Consider the following 22,931-nt stretch of genomic DNA (forward strand, 5'->3'; position numbering starts at 1 on the left):
AACGCTGCAGCCGGCTGTGGTGAAGCTCTGCTGCCTTTCCACCCAAGCCCTTTCTTGCTTTTGTGGTTTCCTTACTTAGACCCTGCTTATCCCAATTTCCTCTCATGAGAATCTGGTTTCCTCACCTGCAGGTCTGTCAGTCATTATTCTCTGTCTAAATGACAGCAAGAAGTACATGATACAACCTTCTTTCTTGATTAAAAAGAAAGCATGAAGCCAAGTTTTTATGATTCCTGAGCCTTAGCTGAAATGACAGCAAATTAGTGCATGCTTAGCACAACACCAAACAGATCTTAGTCCAAGATTGAGGTATCGTATTTGTATTATTGGGTTAATTGTCTGTAGGTGTTGCTCTGGTTGAGTTGTGTGAGCAAATGCCTAATTTACTAGAAGATCTTCAGAAAGAAATAGTAATTTGCAGGAATTTGGGGTTGTACAACACTAACTGATTATTCTTGGTTTTAAGAGACAGTGTAGCTATGTACAGTACCATAAAATGTCTAAAATATGGGCATCTCTGCTCCTGTAAGCAACGGTTGTCAATGAAGTTACAAGGATGGACAGATGTGCAAATGCTAAATCTGGACAGGGATCCCAACTTAGCTGAAAGTAATAAATAAGGTACCTGAACCAAAAGCGGAGGTGCCAATTTAGTGCTAGATACCTTTAGGTTCTAGAGAATCTCTCAAACGTGTGGATCTCTAAATTCACACCAGATACTGCCTGCTGCTGCTTTGCTTGAGGATTTCACTCTCTCTCGCTTGTGGGATTTTTTTTAATAGCCCAGACAAATGAGAGGAGACTGGAAGAAGGCTGTCCTGTTTCTTTTTTGAGGACAGGAGAAAGGGCGAGTTTAGCACAAAGCCATCAGTCATAGCAGAGACTTTTGCTTTCCTCAGCCACCCTTGGATGAGGTCCTGAGCGTCGCCCAAGGTCACACCAAGACTCTGTGACAGCCCTAAAATTAGCCTGCGTGCTGCCTCCAGTCCCGTTAAACACCAGAGGTGGGAGAAATGTTCATTCCAGGAGCTTGGGCTTAATTAGCCTGCCCTTAAACTAATGGTAGTGAATAGAACTTTAAATTTGGTCTAAAAACACTTGTTTTAAGAAATAGCTAAGAATGGATTTATCCAGTAAATAGGCTGCTCTCTCTTGCCATTTAGATGAAAACAGTAATGATTCAGCATTTCCCAAACATGTGATTGCTCTCTTCGTAGGCTTTATTAGGACAGCCTATTTAAAAAGCCTCTCGGAAAGCTGTTGGCGCAGCATACTGTGAATCTCTTAACTTGCCGAAATTTGTTTTAGGCTCTTGTTCAATATCAAGTTCACTAGATACTTTGACCTTGAGTGGAAGCACCGAGAGACCTAGTGTGTTACTGCTTCTACTGGTTAGTACCAAGTAGTCAAAGATAAAGCCATTACATAGGGGACAATCAGTAGTGAGCCAGGCACAGCTCCCAGTCTTGGGGCACCCGTGGTCCCCTTGGTCAGATGTGGTCAGGCTGAAGTCCGTGAGCAGTCCGAGGGGTGGCAGAGCCTGGCATAGGGAGGTTAATGGAAATACCCTGATGTCGAGCAATTTGAACAGAAGTTCATTCCGATGGAAACCTTGGTAGCGGCAGCAGGACACTAGGAGACAGGAGAGCTTTAAATCCTTTCCTCCTCCTGGTCCTTTGACATGCCTCCAGCTTGGTCCTGGCAGGACCATCCTAGGCTGTGGTCGTCTTCCATCTTCACCAGTTCCCTGCCACTGCAAACCCCCGCCCTGAGCTGATTTTAGAGCGGCTTCCCTTGCAGTGCAGAGGCAGCAAAGTTAAAGTTGGGTGTCATTTATATTCCCTCCCCACTGGCTTAATGTGGTGAATGGTTAGATGTCTCTGTACAGACTGATGGAGCAAATTGCCCTTTAGAAGGACCCGTGTCTCTCTGACTAAAGGGACCAGGTTGACTAATTTCAACCCGACACTTAACTTCCCGACGGCAGCAGCATGCTGAGACGAGTCCTGGCCATACACCCATGGCTGCTTCCCACTTAACCTGCTGATGAACAGCCTGGCCTCAGCTACCTGCAGGAAGAGCGATGGATGTGTCGTCCGGCGCCGCAGCCGTGGCCGGGCAGGGCTCTGACGCAGCGTGCCAGGCCTGCTGGCTGCAGCAGGCTCCTCTGCACGCCTCGCGGAGCAGCCCAGCGTCCCCGTTCCCTTGTCACCAGGCGCCCGGCAGCCGAGGGGTTAAGGAGGCTGCGCAGCCAGGGCCCGCTGCTGCTGCGCATTGCTCACGGTCTCTGCTGTATTATAATCAATTCCATTATGATATTGTCGACGAGGGTGAAATGAACTCGCAGTAGCTTAAAGCAAGATAGGTTAATTAAAAAACCTTGATCAAAGTGTCATAAACCACATAAAAGGTTCCATCTTTTAATTATTTTCAAATGGTCTCTCGGGCAGTAAGGCCGAAAAAAAAAAGTCCCTGTTCCCAGGGCCCATGAGCTGTGAAAATTATTGTGTCATCACATCGGGTTCAGTTATCACTTGCTATGCAAACTAGAGAAAGGCAAAGTTCAGGACAGACCCCCTTGTTAAGGATGAGGAGGAGGAATTAGCGATGACTGCTTAGCATGTCTGCCGAGCAAACGCAAATCCTGCACCGCAGGGTTCAGCCCGGCTACGCTCCAGCCCGTCTGCCGCGTCAGCCAGCTCCAACGCTGCTTGCCCCAAAAGCTCCGACTTGCTGGATGTGTCCCTGACGGCCAGGAGGACTTTGAACAGCATCAAGCTTGCTTGGTACCAATGGTGGTCCTGCGTGCAGCAACACGCCGGTGAGCTGATGCCATCTGACACGACGGGAGCTGGAGGAGGGCGGTTCCAGATGAGCTTTCATGGGTAGGCGCAGAGTAGCAGCGACGTATTCTGCTACCAAACAGTAGAGACCCAGGACAGGTCTGAAGAGCGTGAGTTTTACACTTGCTCTGAGATCCAGCAGTATTGCCACAAGGGGAATTACTGGTCTGGGACTTTAGCGGAGGCTTGTATCGGTTACACAACAAAGGACAGACAGCTTAGTCTTGAAGCGTTTCTTCCAAACGCTGGCCCCCGTGCTGACATGCCTGCAGCACCATTCAGCAGGTCAGTGGCAGAAGTAAGGACAGCTCTCCGGTCATCTCGCTCTGCTCTGCTCTTCCTAAACCCTGTGAATAATTTACAAGAAGTTGTGTCAGGAAAATTGTAAAAATAATACTCAAGCGGATGAAAATTGACAGTGGGAGAGAAAAAGGAGGTGCAGCCGGTGCAAGAGAAGGGGAGAGCTTTGCAGCGGCGCTTGCTGCTGTTGCAGTTCTTCGCCAAAGCGCCAGCGTCGTTGCTGGGGCATCGTCATGCCTGGGCGTGAGGCGCTGACGGCAGCGATGGGTGCGTGTGCTCCTGTTGCTTGTGGGTGAGCACCGTGCCCTGTGGCTTTTATTGTGGTTTCCCTCATCACCTCCACCGCGGGGCTGCTGTTCCACAGAGCAGCAAGTCCTGGTCCACTCGTTCCTTTAGCTCAACCTGCAGCATCTGCTTTCAACAAAGGCAGGCACCCTCCAATTCCCAGGACCATATGGGTCAACTGGCACTACCTGTGGTTTTATACAGTCATCTTATTTCTGCCCTGCAGTATCTGTTGTGTCTGTTTAGAGAATATGGTGATAAGGAAAGATTGAAAGAATTTTAGCATTTAGAGGAGCAGGCTGAGGAGGCTGCAGCGAGAGTCTGAAAGTGCAGAAACTGCTCTTACTGTGGTCAAGAGAACAATATGCTCCCCACTTGTGCAATGTCTGGGGCAAGAAATAAAGTTCTTGGACTGTGGTGAGAAAGGTTCAGGCCAGGCATTAGCAGGGAGGCTGGCGAATCGCTGGCAGAGATTACTTCTGCAGGTAATCTCCAGCGTCGAAGGTCTCTAAGGACAGGCTGGACAAACCTCTGCCAGCAGTGGCAATAGGAACACTTGGCCCTTCCTTGGGACAGGGAAGGGACTAAATGACTTCTCCAAGTCCCTTCTGGCTCTCTTTCTGCAGCGACACAGTCACCGCTTGTGTGCTCTCCGCCCGGGGCTGTGGCCAGCCCTGCCGTACAGGTTGGCTTCTTGCTTGCTTGCTGCGGGTGAAAATGGGTTGGGGAAATGGCTGGGTTCACCAAGGCCCCCCGAGCAACCAGGGTCAAACCAGGGAGCTGTGCAGAACCTCCCAAGCCGAAAAGCAGGAGCGGTGCTGCCTGGGGCATGCTCCAGCCGAGCTGGGCTTGGCAGCCTGTCGCCGTTTCACACTGTGAGTCTCACACTTTGGGAATAAGGTTTCAGCACCTGTTAGATGTTTTGGTTCTCACGAACACTTTCTGCTGTTGGACTGAAATCAAACTGGTCAGCCCTCACCGCAGCTGGTGCTTCCAAAGCTCCCTTTTTGACCCAAAACAACTCGCTGTGCTTCACAAACCATGTAATTCAGCAGTGAAGTGTGACCTCCTCCGGGGCATGATGAAAGTATTCACTGCAGCGGAGGCATTTAGGTCAGAGGATATGGAACCGCTTAATCAAGGAAGACTGCAGTGGGAATTTTAGGTTACAAATTATAATTATGCAGTCTGTTGTAGGGTAGCTGGGAGATGTAAATTCAGGTCTTCCCAAACGTCGCGTGGTGTCCTGGGTGACCGCAGGTGTCGAAGGTGGCAGTGCAGAACCGTACCCTGGTGAGCGTAGCAAAGATGCTTCCTACTCCCCAGCTCCTGGGGTGTGAAATGGGAGCAGAGCAGTGTGCGATTCCTGCTGCCCCTTGGCTTTTGTACCTTTTTATGCTGTAAGGAGCTTGTATTTGCTATACGTTACATACTTAGAAAATGGTGGGCCTATACTACTAAGTGAAGGCAGTTAAATGGTAGTATGAATGCAAATAAGTAGCATTACCCGTGCAGTACAGGATAGTCTGGGCTGTCTCGAGTAGGGTAGTGCAATTGCGAAGACTCTTTTTTTCCTGTTGGCTTTGGATTTCATGCAATTGTTGTTTCTATCCTCTTATTTTAGCCCCTGTGATATGATTTGCGGAATACAATGATTTCTTGCATAATGGCCTTTCATCGCCGGTTTGAACCCAGCAATACTCCTTTTCTATCCTACAGTTTTATTGTGAGAGGGGAAAGAATGCCTAGAGAAACGAGCAGCATACTCTCATGCAGCTAATAAAGCCAGGGTGTGAAAAACGTTCCGTCTTCCTTTCCCACCCAACAATGACGGGCTCCAACAAGTAGACTGCAGTACCACAGAAATGTGGGAGGTGTTAACAAATGATGTTTGCACCACCTCCGTTTGCTTCAGGGAAAAGCCGATCTTGCATCCACCGAAGGAAAGAGAAGAACAAGGCACCCCCAACAGAGGCTTAGTGTGGCGACCCCGAGACGCAGCAGTGGCCGCGGTGCGTGGCGAAGCGCCTTGCAGCCCTCCCGCTCGCGCGGCTCTGCGTGCCCACCCGCGTACCGCCGAACGGCATTCCCGAGCTGTCGAATTCCGTATTCCGTGTGTGAGAAAGGGAGGTTGTTCGCTGCATCCGGCCGTGTACTGACTTCAGGTGAACCTTTGGGCTCTCTCTGGTTAATCGATTTGATGAGAACTCAGATTAGTACTAAGCATGCGTGCCTCAAAAGCCAAATTAGAGAGCAGCCTGCGAATCTGCAGTGCTGGGCCAGCCGCTCAGCCAACGCAGCCGGTGCCAGTCTTCATCTCCCGCGTGTTCCAACACACGCTCCTGCCCTGCTCCCTTGTTTTTCTTTCCTGTCAAATCTTGTTCCGTGGGCGGCACTCTTCCACCACCAGCGTTGGAGAGGACAGCTTTTCCCACTCCAAATACGAACCTGTGCAGCTCACCTATTGCTTTCAGTATGATCTTTTTACAGAGACATCAAAACACAGCATCCGCTGGAAAAAGGAGGAGAGCTAAAGGGGAGAGAAAACGTAACAAAAGCAGTGGCAAGCAAAAGTTGTTGTTAGCCCCTTCCTGGAAGAATAATCTACCCAAATGTGTGCTGAGCACTTAAGTACAGTGGCACGCAGCAGGAGCAGCTAAGGCTCTGTGCACAACGTAATCTTATCAGGGACTATTTGAATAAGAAGCACAGCTTCATGCTTTTCCCTTCTATAGGAGAGATTTATTACGAAAAGCAGGTCGCTGCTTCAGAGCACACATGAAAACAGTTGGCTTCATAACCTTGGGAAAAAAAGATAAATAAAGAAATCTCATGAGACACATGTGAGAACCTAGGAAGTATTGAAACATATGTTGGAGCATATTGATCCCTGAAAGCCTTCTGCAGCAGATATGAATCTTTTTCATTTCCAGCCACACTGATACTTTAATGAGGACAGTGTGCGCCTCTCACCTGTATAAATCATTTATGCAGATTTTTGCAAAGCCCCCAACGTGGAGCTGTGGCTCCGCCGGCTCGAGAAGCACGGTGCCGTTTGTTTCAGCTTGGGTGATCAAATGGGAGGTTGGCAGGGGCTCTGCGCAGAGCTGCAGCCTGCGGTCCGGGAGCGAGCTCCCCAGGGTCTGAGGACTGCTGCCTGTTGCCGTGCTGGGGGGACGTCCAGGGACCTGTTGTTTGACCTGCAGATCAGCATCGCTGCTCCTATTGCTTGTCCACCATACGATTTTGAGAGCTGCTTGCTCATGTGAGTAGCAAAGCATCTACCGTGTAGGATGAGCAGCGGTGGCAAATCCCAGGTGTGTTGCCTGGACTGGAGCGTTCTGTGCGTTGTCTCCCAATGGTAAGCGGTAATTTGGTTGAGAAAATGCTGGAATGAAAAAACAGAGCAACTTTCTTTAACTGTCCCTGTTATTTTCAATTCAGCAGCCATCTAGCTAAGCGTCTTCCTGCATGAATCACTGAGGATATGATTAAGTTTTAAGTGGTATCAGAAAAACTATATTTAGAAACAGTAGAACCAGCCATTCTAGTGAAAAAGATGCCTCGGAGACATTTGCCCGATGTGTGAAGAGAGCCCCTCCCGTCAGCGCGGAGGGCTGGAGCTGGCACGGCTGCGCGTTCGGCTTTGTCCAGGTGCGCCGCTGAACCCGTCCCAACCCATCGTGGGCTTCTCGCGGGCGGCGGGGGACCTGGGCCCTGCTGTGGGCACTGTGGGCTGCTCGCTTGTGCCTTCGTGCCCGCACATCCTCCCTGCCTGGCTGCCCGTGCCTTCGTGCCCGCACGGCCGTCAGCCGCCTTGTCCCACCGCCCCGCTCCCGCAAAGCTGTTCCTCGGTTTGAGCACAGTGCCTGAACTTGACCCTTTTGTTCCTATTTCAAATACACCAGATTTTTCCTTTTTCTCCTCCAAAAGTGTATTTGCAATTAACGCAGCACAGGCCTAGGAGGATGAAAAGATGAATCACAGCTATGAAAATATTTGTCTGTATTTTAAATAGGAGTCACAGCAGGTACAACAGCAGCCATCTACCGTTGATGCGCTTCAGATGTATCAAAAGACCTTTTTTTTTTCCACTGTTGAGTTATAGTTAATTATTCTTAAAATAAAATGCTACCACGCAACACTAATTCAGGAGAAGAAACTAAGTTCCTTGCTATTCTCCCAGGCTTGTTTTCACAATGAATTAATGGGAGTTAATTTAGCACTGCACAACAAATGGTACCACTGAAGCAATGCAAACTAGATGTTGCTTCCTAACTTCTTCCTCCCTCTTGTTAGTACCCCTCTTTGTTCTTTATTCTGTGTGGTACAGAAGGTCTTAGTCTGGCAGATAGTAATTTTGCTGAAAAAGCAGAAATCGGGAAAAAATACTGCATGATTCCCTCCTGTGAATATTAAGAGTTTGGTACAGATACACTGCTCTGCCAGTAGAAAAAGAACGGTAAAAACCAGGCTCTAGTTCTTTGTAGTATGTTAATATTAGTATTTGCAAACTGTATTTGTGTTGTTCCGTCTATGTAGCATGTCCTTTGTCCAAGATTGTTTCAGGTTTTGTGGAGCAAGCACTGCTTCAGCCCACAGATGGCACCTTGGCTTGTCGATCGTTTCCTCTAAAAATGCAAGAGATTTTAGTCCTCGCTGAGACGGAAAACTAAAATAACCAATTTGGAAAACATCCTGAGTCTTGGAGAGGCTTTATATAATCTATTCAAACTCAGCTTGAAAAAGAGAAATGGTTTTACCCCAGAAGTATTCAAAAATATGCAGTGTTAGCATGCATGTTGTGTAGGAAAATCATCAAATCCTCAAAACTGGAAGTAGAGGTCACCTATGCTAAAGAAGGGCTCATTTAATGCTGCAGCTCCTGCAGATGTCTGTGGAAGCCGGATGCTCGGTGAATGTCAGTGTCCAAGTGTTATGTGACTAAAAGTCCCTTAAATTGCAATTTCCACAAAGCCTAATGTGAATCTCTGGGGCCTCCCAGGCCAGTCCAGAAGCTGGAGGGATGCGCAGTGGTTCCCTGGGCATCCTGGGGAGAGCGGGATGCTCCTGCCTGCCGACTCGGGCTCCTGTGTCTGTGATGCCAGAGGTGGGGTCTAATTTTTACTGCAGTGGACATCCTCTCTAGAAGGTCACGAAGGATGAGAGGAAACAGCCTCAAGTTGTGCCAGGGAGGTTTAAATTGGATATTAGGAAAATTTCTTCACCGAAAGGGCTGTCAAGCACTGGAAGAGGCTGCCCTGGGAAGCGGTTGAGACACCATCCCTGGAGGTATTTAAAAGAGCTGTAGGCGTGGTGCTGAGGGACAGGGTTTAGTGGAGGACTTGGCAGTGTTAGGCTTACGGCTGGACTCGATGGGCATAAGGGTCTTTTCCAACGTAAATGATTCTGTGATTCTATAAAGTTGTTGCCGAGTCAGGAGACCAGTGTTGCAAAATCATCTGCAGCGTTGGGCTGACACAAAACCTGGTACCTTGTCGTGCCATGCTGGGGTGGTTTTGGGGAGCCCCGTGCTGACGGGACTTGGAGAAAGAGGTGCAGGTGTCCAGAGGCTGCGGTTGAACTCTTGGAGTCACAGGGCAGACCCTCGGCATGTTAGCCTCAACTCTCCCCTTGCATAGCAGAGCTTTCTCTCTTTCGCTTTTCTTCGTGGTGTTTTGTTTCAGCCCAGCTCCCCGTGCTTGCTGCATTGCTCGTGGCTGTCGGGGGTGAGCAAAGGAGGTGCCTCGGTGCCTTTCCAGAAGGTGGTGCGGGTTAGAGCTGCTCCCAGCCCAGCCTGATGTGGGCTGGAGAGCCAGCACCACGTTCAGGAGAGTGCAAATGAGGGCAAAACCCAGCTGATTTCAGCTGCCAAAGTTTTGACCCCATAATTGAAGGAGGAAGGTAGGGTGAGGCGTAAAAACCAAACCTGCTTACTTTTTTTCTGCACAAGGCAGGGCACTTACCATTCTTGTGCTGCTTCATTTTTTAATATATGAGAAAACACCCTCTGCCAGCAGCGGCAGGGCAGGGGAGGGATGATCCCATCCTTCTGAGAGATCACAGAGTGAGCTGGTTTTTTATTTGTGTCATGAACAAAGCAAATCACTCCTGAATATTATACCTAGATGGCTTTAAAGATCTATACCAGCGTTTAGTGGAGACTGGGCGGGGAGGAGGAGAGCAGGAGGGAGAAATGACACACAGAAAATTTCATTCAAGCAATTAAAGAATCACTACACTTTTATGATTAACTTCATGTTCACAGATTGAATGCAAAAGCTGTTAGTAGGGGCATTGCTATTCCGTACCTGACATGAACAATGGGAATATTTGTTCTGCCCGGGAGGATTACACCTTCCATTAATCTAAGTTTTATTGAAAGTTTAAATAACAGACAGACAAAATTTGATCAATTAGCAGAGTAATTCCAAGGAGATGTCACAGTGAAATTAAATCTCAGGCATTTTTAATGCAAAAAAGCCTAGGAGCTCCCTCCAGTTTTCTTTCTCAGTAACAGTGTTTATATTTTAATTGAAAGTTTATTCTGCTTTATGCATCTTCTACTAAATTTTAATTTAACACTGTAATGAGAACAGTTTTATATTACAGTGTTCAGAGCACTTCACAGATAAGTCAAAGGGTGCCTCATAAATGAAGGAAACAAACAGGTTTTGGTAGGATTCATGAGCCATGGAAATCTCCTGAAGAAAAGAGATTTTGATAAGACTTAGGGAAAAATGAGTGGGAATTGGCACTTTGATGGAGGAGGATGCCCAGGGAGGCACCAGGCAGCTGTCATTACTGCCACCCTCCCCTCGGGCCCCTGGGAGGGCACGCTCGAGATTCCTCCTGGTTCCCGTCGGTGCCAGCCAGCGGAGTCAGCCGTGCCTCTTTCCTTGCTGCTTCCGTATTCCGCCCAAGCAGAGACGTTGCTCACCGAGTCCGCCTCCACACCACCAGCTCCTCTCCTCCCCGTGCAGTAGCAGTCCCCTTCTGGCCATTTCTCCATTTTGGTTTTCATTACGTTATAAATTTTTTTTTTTTTTTTTGGCCCTGGCAAAATGTTATTGCTATCATTAGTGTTCAACTTACTCCATTTTTATTTTCATAAATGTCATTCTTATACAGTAAATACCAGAAATGCCACAACCTTGCTGTGGATCTATTTCAGCACTATTTTTGGAGACATCCCTCATCTGAAAAGGAGAAATACTGAAAATACATAAATATATTTATATGTATGTATATATATTAGAGAGATCAGCTTCTTGGATGGCTGAAGCAATGCAGGTCTACTGGCATGCACAGTTCTAGTTTCACTCACACAATAAGGTCTAACCTAGGCCTTCATACCCTTACAAAAAGGTCCCCCAAAGGGACAGACACTCCAAATTTAACAGGAAATACTGCTGAGAGAGGTTTCTTGGGGACAGTGGTCGCACAGGACAAAGCAGCACGTACCTAAGTTACCCGGTACGCAACACGCGGGCTTTGATGGCAAATCAGTTCGGACTATTCCCCTATCAATTGCTATCAGCTGAGCAAATACCAGGAGGAAGTGCTGCTTATTAAAATTAATAGATGTGGCTGTGCATACCCGAACATCTAATTATTTTTAACTATCTCTGCAAAGCTGGTCTGTTTGCTAAGTCCTGCCGCATCAAGGTAGCCTGGTATCCTTGCCAGGGCATACCATTTTCTGCCGCATAAACCTGCCCATTGAGAGAGGTGAGGATTTGATTTTTAGCTAGACTGTTTTTCAAGAAGTAGTTTTTCTCAGTAAAAGCAGCAAGATGATTAACCTTGCTTCAGTCACGTTCAGCAGTATTTAAAACAAAAAAAAGAGGCAGCTGAAAGCTGCTAGTAGCTTGGCTCCAGCAGCCTCTCCTCCATATGGTATGTTAAATGCCAGCACATGAAATTAACTCTCATAAATAAGTAATAAGGGATGATTTGCCCTGATCTGGATGGGCTTCCCACGTAATACAGCGTTTAACTATTGCTGTACCACAGCAGCAAGGGTACGGTCCCTCTCGGAGAATGTAGGCTGCCTTTCAAAAGGCGTGAGGGTTTGCGAGCGTGTTCTGTGCCCTGTGCGAGGGGGGTCTGCACCCATGGGCGGGATGCAGAGACCCCCACGCACCGCCCTGCCTTGGGGGGGATGCAGAGACCCCCACGCACCGCCCTGCCTTGGGGGGGATGCAGAGACCCCCACGCACCGCCCTGCCTTGGGGGGGATGCAGAGACCCCCACGCACCGCCCTGCCTTGGGAAGCAACCTGAGCAGCTCCAGCCGCGCGTCCGGGCTGCCCTGCTCCTCCACTCCTGGGCTCACGGGGTCCAGACCCCTCGGCTGCTCACAGAGGGGTTTGTCGACGCGCTGGGGACCCCAGGGGTGGTCAGAGCCAGACTTGCGGGCACCAGGAATCGGTAGCCTTTTCCCAGGCTGTCTTCTACTCCCAGCCTGACAGTGGCTGGTATGGCTTGGTTTAATTCAGACGATTATTTGGGAAGTGTTGGAAAGCACTGGCCCCAGGCTGGTAGATTCAAAGGAAGGCGTTACTCTTTTCCCTTGTACTAACACCCGTGCCCGTCACTGAGCATGCAGCGCTTTGCTCTGCAGCGGGAAGGGGGGCACAGCCGCCCAGGATATTTTGGCTAGTGCCTACCTGAATACTTACAGCCAAGAATTTTTCCACTGGAAAATGACATTGTTGTAACTCCAGGTGTTTGAGGCAACATACTTCCAACCAAACGCGTATTCTAGGGGGAACTCGGAAAAAAAAGCACTTCGGGGGGCTGCAGCGTTCAGACCTGGTGTACACGATGCTCAAGGAGCAGTCCTCTTTTGTATCTTCAGAATCAGATGTTTCAGTTTTCTAACGCTTTCCCCAGGCCAGGCTCAAGTGCAATTACATTGTGTTCAGACAGAACCTTTGAAATAACTGAAACTTTCCCTCTTCCACAGGACTTTTTACAGCAATTGTTTTTCATTTCAGGAACGTAAGAAAATCGAACTAATGAAACTTCCTCTGAAATACAAGACCAATTTGTCATACATCACATATCTAATTCCATCTCTTTCACTGACAGTACAGGAGCTTCGGACTGAAAGTCCTGTCCCTGCTGGAACAGAAATTCAGCATCCCGGAAGGAGGCAAGATTTGAAGTAGAACTCCAACATACTCACCCAGCTCTGGCAAAAATCATCATTAAATACAAATAATAAAATTCTCAAAGACCCTCAGGATTTAGGACAGCAATTTTTCAGCGCATCTGCAAGGTGGCTTCCAAGGTACCTTGGTGTCCACTAGTAACAGGCGTTGGGTCAAATATTGACCCAGCCCGAAGGGCGAAGTGCCAACTTCTGAATACCCCTTTTCTGCACCACCGAGGGGTCCCGGAGGCCTGGCCTGCTCCGTTCCTGAGCCCTGACTCGGTCTTGATTGGAAAGCAGCAGAAACAATTCAGATTTTCCTCTGTCACCATCAGGGAAAAGACAGTGGCGTCGCTGCAAGTCGTGGGGGATTGATGAATGGTATCTGAACTGAGCGCACAGCGGTACCATTCGTCATAGCCGAGGTTAATGAAGGAGAATGTTAAATAGCCTGTGACTGTACATCTGACATAATCTGCTAAATTAACTGAAAATCTACTAGCATTGTACTCCTAGCTACTCGCTTAACTACCGTTAACCCCAGTAACAAACTGCAGCACGGCGATACCCAGAATCCACGCGAAGATTTAGGCAGCTGTCAGGGGGCTCGTGCACTCGGCTGGGTACGGCCTGGCTGCTGCCAGGGCTCGGGCACTGCCCCGAAACATCGCCGCTGAACGGGGCGGGTAACGGCAGCTGCGGTTTCAATGGGATACCAGGCATGGCTTCGGTTTGTTCCCCAGCCACTCTTAGGGCACAGAAAGGAGATCGTAAGTAAGGGAAAGATGGGGCTAAATGGTGTAAACTCATGGCAATTTAATAGTAAGCAATGATTTATCCAGGTGCATATACTTTAATGTAATAATTTCGGCTGAAACTTATTTGCCTCTGGTACAAAGACAAGCGGGAGGCCGGGGCTCGCTTCTCTGCAGAACACACCCTCACCAGGCTGACCGTCCCGGCGTGCCCTACTGCGAGCCAGGCGCAGCCCTTCCCCTCCCAGGGGCCGGTTCAGGCAGCGTCCCGGAGCTGTGGGCATCAGCTCTCCGCGCTGGCTGCAGCGCGGGGCAGCCCTGTGCCCCGCGGGGCTGCTGCCATCTCCCCCTGCACAGCGGGGCAGCTCCCGCTCCCATCGCGGCCATGCTGCAGGGGAGCTCGTACACCCTCCCTCCCCGGGACGGGGACCTGGAGGGAATTTCCGACTGAGGCTTCGTCATGGGGATGAGGGTGTACGTCTGCTTAACGAACGTTTATGGTGAGCTTTGAGTTCCTTGCATGGGAGGCACTTTGCGCATGTGCTGCTTTCCTGTTCAACCTGTTAGGATGGAGCACGTTTCGGGAGGGAGCCTGGCTGGGTGCACGGCGTCAGCAATTTGTTCTGAATTCATTCTCATGTGTTGCACGGAGCATCTCGTGGGTGAAAACAACCTGTGCTTCCTTGTCTTCTCCAAGGGTTGGTTCATGGTTCCCAGCTCCGAGCAGGGTGGCAGGGCACGGCACAGGGATGAGTGGCTGGTGCCGAGGAGCGCCCACGGCTGTGCCGGCACCCTCCAGCTGGGAATGTGCTGGATGCAAGTGCGGCTGCAGCCTCCCTGCTGTCCTAACTGGCATCATGGGGCCGGGAAGCTGCCCGGGAATTTGCCCTGTGCGGCAGAGTGTGCTACCAGAGACAGACCTGCATGTCACGGGTTGTGATCAGCTGCTTGGCCGCCAAGGGTGAGAACAGGAAAAACCATACCGAGAAGTAGCAGAAAAGGGGTTGCAGGTCCCTGTGCTGCAACAGCTCCGTGCTGGGCTGATACCTCTGTGGCCTTCAGAACCTGACTGGCTCTGCTGCCTGGCTGGGAGCACTTCGAAAATGTTACCGATGCATTTGCTACTCCACTGCAAGGTGGCACCTGCTCTGGAGACCAAATTAAGCAGCAGCTGATAGCTGGAAAACTAGGCAGTTAATTTTTTAATGGCTTCACATCCTTTCCTGCTTAATTCCTGTTTACAGCATAACTACTGAAGGAAATAAAGTGATTTAAGAGCAAAAATAGATCCTGATTTCTATTGATGCCTTCTCATCTCGCAGGAAGACAGGTACGTTTAGAGGCGGGTTTCTGCTCTGAAGGCCACTGCTCTTCAACAGGAGATTCCAGCTCTTCCCACTGGTGTTTAAGATAATTCCCAGTTTTAAAAGGTTTTTCTTCTTGTCCTGGAGGTAAAATACAACACTGAAATTGCCAAGAGCACTTTTCTTAGTTTGTGGTTCCAGTGTGGCCTTTCCTGACCTTTGGGCGTTTGCCATGAATGCTTTAATCGCTAGCAAGGATTTTATCTTAAGCAGCTACTATAAAGGAAAGGAACTGAGAAGTAGGTCAGGAGGCATTAAAGAGTCCATCAGATTCATCACAAGCTGTGGGTACAGCACTGGTTTTAAGCCTGGAATGTCATTTCTCAGATGCAGTGAGGGCTGCTGCTTTCATTTTTGGTTCAGAAAATAGTCAGACAGACTGATTGGCGAGAGGAGGGAGACGGGAGGGACCCTATAGCCCATCCCGCATCAGAACAACTCCAATCCCAAGCCAGCATCATCCCCTGCACAGAGATTAATGCCGCCACCCGGTATCACGTTGCAGAGCCCATAGCAACAATGAAATGAACGTTATGAAGCAGGAGTTCGAAATGCAGAAACTAAATCTGCAAACTGTGGCGAGAGCTCCTGGCTCCCGCGGGCACGGACGGCCCCGGCTCCACGGCCGAGCAGACGGCAGCGGGTGATGCTGCGACCGACCGCCTGTAGCTCGGCATCCGCACGTGCGGGCCGGACCCTCCGGCAAAGCGTGGCTTGAGACTCCCGTTGCCGGGGAGGGCAGCCCCCTCGCTCGGACGGGGCTGAGGTGGATTTCGGAGGAGAACGGGAAGTTTGGGGAAGGTTTCTGGGGACCAAATACCCTTTTCAAGCAGGAAACCGCCGCTGGTTGTTAGCAGCAGTTCCTCGTGCTTTGGGGTGGCAGCACCTCGTCTGTGGCCGCAGCGGCGTCGATGGTCCCGCGGCGGGGACCCGCGGCACCCCAAAAGGTGCGGGGCGAGGGTCTGTCGCGGTGCGCCAGCCGGGGTGGCGCTGCCCACGGCACCGGGGGCTGCCCCCGCGCACGGCCGGCTCTCCGTCGGGCGTGCGGGCGTCTTGGTCGGCAGGCAGTGTTACGAAAATGGAAACGTGCGCGCTCCAGCTGCCTCTCCCCTGCTGGACACTCCTTATATACTTGCTTAAGTATTGACAATATTTTTTTTCCTCCTCGCAGTGTTTTCCCAGCCTGTGTCTGTCCAGGGTGCAGAGTTTTCATTTCTTTTAATGATTCTCAAGAAGTTATTGAGAAATCAAAATATGTTTCAGAGTTATCTTCAAGGCTTACTGTAGTTCAAACGGTTTCTATAAATCCACAGTGCAAATGCTATTTTTCAAAGCTTTACTGTTCCCCAAATGATTGTAATGGTGTATTGACTGACTTTACTAGGGCCCTGGGAGTTTAGAAAAGAAAAAAAATAGCTTAGCAAGCAAGATCTCTTAAAATATATACGAAAGTTTTCAAAGTTCATCTAATCTATCTCTGTTTTGGGTATTTATAAACCAGACACTGTCATTAAGGTTAACAGCACTTTTCTGTTCCCGGGAATATTGCAGCGCTATCAGTTGACTGGAGCTTCACCATGCTTTGCTCGGATGCGCAACGGAGGCTTTCTTCTTGAGGAAGACAGACCCACCTTCCTGGGGAAGACAGACCCCGCCAGCTCGCGGGGCTGGGGCTGGCCAGGGCACCGCTCCGGCTCCAAAAAACGCCGTCAGGAGCAAGCGCTCCGTCTTCCAGCACTATCTGGTATTTTCATGTAACAAATTATCTTCCAGCTCAGAAGCAGCTGGTCGTGAACTTTCCTGCGTCCTTCCTATAGCGTTGCGTCATTTTTATGGTGGTTTGCCTTTTGCCCTCGTGCCCGCTCTTTGCTAGAGAGCCTCTGGATGCTTTGTGGCCTGGCGAGGTGTCGGTGGATGTTCTCCAGTCTGTCCCTGGGCTGAACATCTAAAATGCATTTGCCCATGATTCGGGCTGCTGCACTCAGTGGTTCTGTCTGTGGTTTGCTGGACCTTGCCTCACGCATAAATGGCACGTGATGAAGAGTTGCATGTGCTTCCCTGTCGCCACGTGCAGTTTCCAGGGTGAATAATTAAGGCAGCTTCTCAGGACTCCGCAGGGCGGTGAAGGGGAGAGAGCCCAAACTCTGCCTCGGGTCTCCCATGGGCTGATGACAGCTTGGGGCCGATGGAGGGGTGAGAGGCACAGCCAGTCCCAGCGCGCTGGGGGCAGGAAGCGCCGAAATTTCATTAGGAATTTAGCAAAGGCACATGAACTTCATGTGAGTGAGTGCCTCGGCAAAAGGAATTTGCCAGACTTAGAGAAAAAAAATTGCTATCAACCCATCTTTTGTTACAGCCCTTCTTTTCAGTGATAATCCAGTAAAACTGTTCTTTATGGAACACGGTGAAATCCTAAAGGCAGCCTTGATGGCAAAAGATATTACCCATTAAGGGCAGCAGATAGTTCTTTGCTATTCAGAAAGCTGATTAAATTGAAATGCTCTTTATATTTCTGCAAAGAACTGAATGCCAGAACATAAACTGAACTTCTGTCTTTTGATAGAAAGCAGAAGGCATCATTGGTGCTAATCTCTTTCGACACGTTTTCATCATGCGTTATACCAGACCCTGCTGTAGACAGATCGAGGGAGAGAGACGTCGATCTCCGGCTCCGTGTGTGCAAGCCTGGTTGCTCCGGGTACGTTACTTCCGTGCTCAGCAGCGTCACTACAGGACGCTGTAGCGGCGGGCTCGCTCTGAGTAGCAGAATCCCCGTCAGGGTAGCAAACCGACAGCACAAACAGCAGGAGAGCAGGGAGTCAGGCCAGACGTACGTGGGTTGCTGTCGGGGCTCAGCCCCACGCAGCCATCGCTCACTGCCCCTGCCCCGAGGGGATGGGGGAGAGAATCGGAGGAGTGAGAGTGAGAAACACTCCTGGGGTGAGGTAAGAACAGTTTAATCATTGAAATAAAGTAAAATAGTAATGATAATAATGACAATATAATAACGATAATATTAATAACAATATACAAAGTAAATGATGCCCAATGCAGTTGCTCACCACCCGCCGACCGATGCCCAGCCAGTTCCCAGCAGCGATCGCTGCTCCCCGGCCAACCCCCCCAGTTTCCATACTGCCCATGACGCCGTATGGTATGGAATGGCCCTTGGGGCAGCTGGGGTCAGCTCTCCTGGCTGTGCCCCTTCCCAGCTTCTTGTGCCCCTGGCAGAGCATGGGAAGCTGGAAAGTTCTTGACTGGCATAAGCAGCACTGAGCAACAACTCAACCATCAGCGTGTGATCAGCATTCTGCTCATCCTAAATCCAAACCACAGCACTGTGCCTGCTACTAGGGAGAAAACTAACTCTATCCCAGCCGAATCCAGGACAGTTGCAAAGGTAGATGGATTGGTTTTATTCTGAATGCTTTCAGTGTCGGACCCCACGGAGGGTGGGGAAGTTGCTCTGGCGCTGGCTGCCCACGGGGCTTCACTTGTGCGGTGACCGAGACCGCAGGAGAGCTCCGCAGCGGGGAGGAGGAGGACGGCAGCACCAGTGAATACCAGCATCAGTGTTCAGGGACTCCTCGGACAGGTCCCAGATGGGGAGCTGGAGGAAAAAATGAGCAGTGGGGAGGTCATTCGCTGGAGAAGTCCTGGAAAAGGGAAGACAGTGAGCTGCATGGAGACCGAGGTTGCAGCCATCACACGCTCGGTCCCGTCAGCGCCGGTGTGGGGCTGCGACGCGGCTGCGGCCGAGGGGGTGTGGGACGGCTGCTCCCGGCGGCAATGCTGGCGACGCCGGTCCCTGTGTCCCTGACCCCTGGGCTGCTGAGTGCCACCACAGCAACCCTCCCTTCTTCCCTGCGATTGCTGGAGCTTCTGGGATCCTAACGTGTCCACGTAACAGCGTTAATACAAGATGAATATAGCTCCATACCCCAGATCTGTTTAACCTAATAAATAGTTTCAGTTAATGGACAGCAAAAGGAATGATGCTCAGTAAATTTGATTTTATGAGCCTTTCACTTCTTTGCTGTGCCCATTAGGTCCCAAGTTAGGTAATGGTAAGTGTCCATTAGTGCATTAGCTCAGTGATGAGGGAGCTGAATTAAAAAAGAAAAAAAAAAATTGTGGAAAAAACCCTGAAGCCATGTGCGTTTATTAAACCCTCAGTTCGTTAGCAGTGACTCTAACGTCCACCGAGCTGGAGGGACAGCAGAGTTTGGTCTTCGTGGGGAAAGTACGGTGACCCAAGAATCGCCTTCTGCTTCACCGCAGCATTTGCTCTGCAGCCTTTCTGCCTGGGGAGCCTGGGGGCTACAAGGCAGAGACCATCCTCCCCCGGCCGAGGCAAGTCTCCGTGCGGTGCGTCCGTCCTCTGCCAAATGGGAAAGAGATCGCCGCCCAGGAAGGGGGCTGCCTTCCCACGGTGCCGGCAGGGCGGGCAGCACGGGGCTGCTTTTTCTAATCACAAATGCATGACCCAGCTTGTAGCAATCAAAATAACCATTTCATTGATAATCCCTTATTTTACTAATTTCCTTTAAAATTTTTACTCTGCCCAGGCAAATTAGTTTTTAAAATCTCTTTTCCCAGTTTCCTAGGTACCCTGGGATTATTTACACACCCCACAAAGAGCTATTTACTGTTCCGGGTAATTCAGTGAGCATTCAGTTGCTTTGAGTTAATATGCAGTGTCGTTCCAAGTGCTAGCAATTTACTGATAATTGGAACATCGGCTTACCCTAGAAGAAACATCCAGCCTTACAAGTTAGTTGTCGCAAGTCGCATTAATGCAGCAGGAGAGCCAAATTTCCTTGTTTACATGTTAGCAAGGGAAGATGTTGTTCGTTAGCAATTAGAAAGCAAGTTTTCTTCCCTATCACTCTCCGACCATCCTTCCCCGTAGCCGTGAGGGGTGGCTGGGGAGAAGCCCCAGGCGCCGCTCGGTTGCGGCGGCAGGCGGGGGGTGTGCAGGGGGCACGCTGCGCTGGCAGCTGTAACCTCTCGTAGGGAGCAGCTGCAGGGATGGCCCCAGGTAACCGAGTGGCAATGGGAAGTGGCAGCGGGGCGCAGAGGGTGGCCTGAGCACCACATCCAGCCACAACCAGCGGTGGGCGAACCGCTACCATAATTCTTAAGCAGTTTTCTCAGAGGTGCGTTGCAGGTGCTGAAAGAGAGTTGGGTGGGTGAAGGGGTATTGCACCAGCGTGTGGAGGAGCAGGGCAGGAGGAAACCTTTCCAGCAGCAGGAGGAATTCTGAAAAATAAAAATATAACCTGCATGCACATTGGAGGTACTCCCCAAAAGCTGTTTGTAAACCAAACAGTCATTGCAGAGAGCTTTGCTTCGGGTTTGCTTACAGCATTCAGTTGAAATGTCTATCGGACTGATAGCTAATGAATTGCATTATACTTCACTCAGCTGGTGATTGATAGTTAAATCCAATAACAGCATCGGTCTCATCAGCAGACATGTTTCAATTCCAATTTGTGGAATGCACTCTGACCGTGGACAAACAGTGGGTGTCAGAGAGACCTATCTTTGAAACTAATAGAAACTGATATATAGAAAATGAAATCTGTTTTCTCTGCCTGTGTTGTCTGCTGGCTTTCCTAATTTGGTTCCACTTACAAGAGTTACTTAAGATGCTAACACTTCACCAGGGGTTTCCCACATAATGAAAACAACTTTGTTAGGGACTGCAAGACAGGGAAGGAGACAATAAGTTGCATTTGTTTGACACAATTTTGAGTCCCCAGTGGGAGCACTTTGCATCTGTGCAATCCAGAAGGAGGGTTACTGTGCCTTTCAGGAGCCGTTTTCTTGCCTGCAGCTTTCCATCTCCTGTATAACCTTCCACCCAGGCTTGACACAGATCCCAGCTCAAAGTTAAGGCGAACTGTTCTGGGGTCATTTAAAATACCTGGGTGCTGTTTGCTACTGAATTTGGGCGGCCGTTCGGCGTCTGGCCTTCGTGCGCTGCTGCTCCTGCCTCAGCAGGATGCTTCTGTGCGATGGCCGTGGCGCGCGTCCCCGTACCACCGGCTCTCCTGGCGGGTGGTGGTTGCACGTCGCTGCTGGTTGCCAGAGGTCATTTTTTTAGGACGTCGTTCAAGAATCATGAGAGCCCGCTCCCTGCTTCGGTGCCCCGCAGCAGCTGACCCTCGTGCCGGAGCCTTCCCCTGAACCAGCAGCGTGAATGGCGGGGCAGAGCCCCCGGCCGTACCCCCCGGCGCCCCTTTCTGCCGGGGGGTGCCCGGTGTATGCGCTCTGGAAGCCCCCCGGGGCTGTGTGTCCGCAGGGGCTCTTTGCTGCCTGCGGCCAGGGCTGGCTCTCCCTCCCTGGGAAACGCCCGCGCGGGGCTTGGTGACCTCTCCGGTACAAATCTGTGCCCTTTGCACAACCGGCGAAGGGGGGCGGCTCTCCTGCAGGGCAGCAAGGGTCCTCAGAACAGCAGGTCCCTTGCTGCAACTTCTGTTTCCCTCAAACTGTTTTTTTTCCCTCGTTGAATTTACTGTAGAACTGAAAATCTTCATGGTACAAATATTTTTGGTGATTTTCATGCTTTGCTTTTGACCTGTGAAAATGTGTTTACAGCAAAGATTGGGTAAACACCCTGAAAATAAACAACTGTGAGTATGGGACTGATAGTGCTAGCACAAAAATTAACATATGCAAAATTAAATACTTCTAAGGAATTTGATTTCAGTTGGGAATGCAGTGCTTACGAAAGAGAGAGCTGGCAGCCCGGAGAGCTGAAATCTTCTGGCCATTGCAAGAGATGAGCATGCACGATGATGTTGCAAGCATCCTCCACCTCGCCTGCTGCATGGAACGTGCTTGAGCCTGCTGGCAGAGCGTGACGGAGGGTGGGTTAATTCTCCTGCAGCTGCGCTTCCAGCCGTTTCCTTCTCAGCATAAGCAGTGACGGGATCTTGTAGGAACCAGTCTGCTAGGAGCCAGCCTGGGACAATCATTCAACTTCACTTCACATAGGTCTCTGGGTGGAAATAGCTTCCAGTCACTAGCACCAACCTGGGGACAATATAAACCCGCAATCTAGAGGAGAAATCATTCATAGCCGATTAGCAGTCTCTTGAGCTGTCAAGTACCCTTCAGCCCTCCTTCTCCCTGCTCACAGAGGTTGCGGAGCTCAGGAGCTGTGAGGAGAGGTCCCCTCCGTCCCCTCCTGCTCTTTACGGCCGCGTGTGGCCCCTCGGCTGCAGCGGGGAGCGGTGCAGAGCCAATGCCCCGGGACAGCGGTGCTGTCGGTGCCGGTGGTGACACCGGCTCTCCTGCACGCGTGGTAGCCGCCCTCCTGGCCGGCCTCTCCACGGACGTCCGTAACAGCGGGGTGCTGCGGCCTTAGCTTCAGCCACAGCAAAACGGCACAGGCTTACAGAAAGTCAACACAGAGCTAAATATTAGGAGCGATGCCTTCCTCGCACCCGGCGCAGTCCTTATTCCCTGAGACCACGCATTCTTAAAGGGTGATTAATATGATGTTTGGGAGAGGACATTAAGTGAGACATCCTATTTACAAAACGCTTCCTAGCAGAGTACTCAAGAGAGGAGGGATCCGGAGAGAGCGTGGTGTGTGTTGTTGGTAATGTAAAGGGACACCGCTATTTGTATTGCATCACTGAACTCCATTAAGTTTTTTATTCACCTTGTTCTCGGGACAAATGCTGTTTCATGTGGAGCCATCTACCAATCACAACCCATCAGCAGATCGCTATTTCATTTTTTATGCCTGAAAGGAAGCAGGCTGCTGCTGAATCCTAACGCTACGCTGCAGTGCCACTGACTCGGCGTGGTCCGGCTTCTCGGCGAGCGGCTCCCGGCAGCGCTCCTGCCATTCCCGGCTGGCGACCCCAGCCTCTGCCTGCAGGAGCCCATCAGAGGCGGGTCTGTTTGCAGGAGTTCATCCTCGCTATGCCCAGGCCTCTTTCCGCTGCCGGTTCTCCGGGTCGGTGCCGCTGCAGAGGCTGGCCTCTCCTGGAGCCCCGGCTGCCCCGCCGCTCGCCACCGCGCGGGTCCTGGCCGCGGAGCCGTCGCTGGCGGCGGGGCTGGGGGCTGGCTCGCACGCGTCCCCCCTCGGGTCTCGCATCCCGCAGCAAAGCTCTGGGAGCAGCCTGCTTCCCCCTTTCTCTGCATTAAGATTAATGTTTAAACAGCACTTGTCCTATAAATCTCTCTCGGAGGCTTTCCTCAGAACA

Source organism: Pelecanus crispus, chromosome 12, assembly GCF_030463565.1.
Source record: "Pelecanus crispus isolate bPelCri1 chromosome 12, bPelCri1.pri, whole genome shotgun sequence".
Taxonomy (NCBI): domain Eukaryota; kingdom Metazoa; phylum Chordata; class Aves; order Pelecaniformes; family Pelecanidae; genus Pelecanus; species Pelecanus crispus.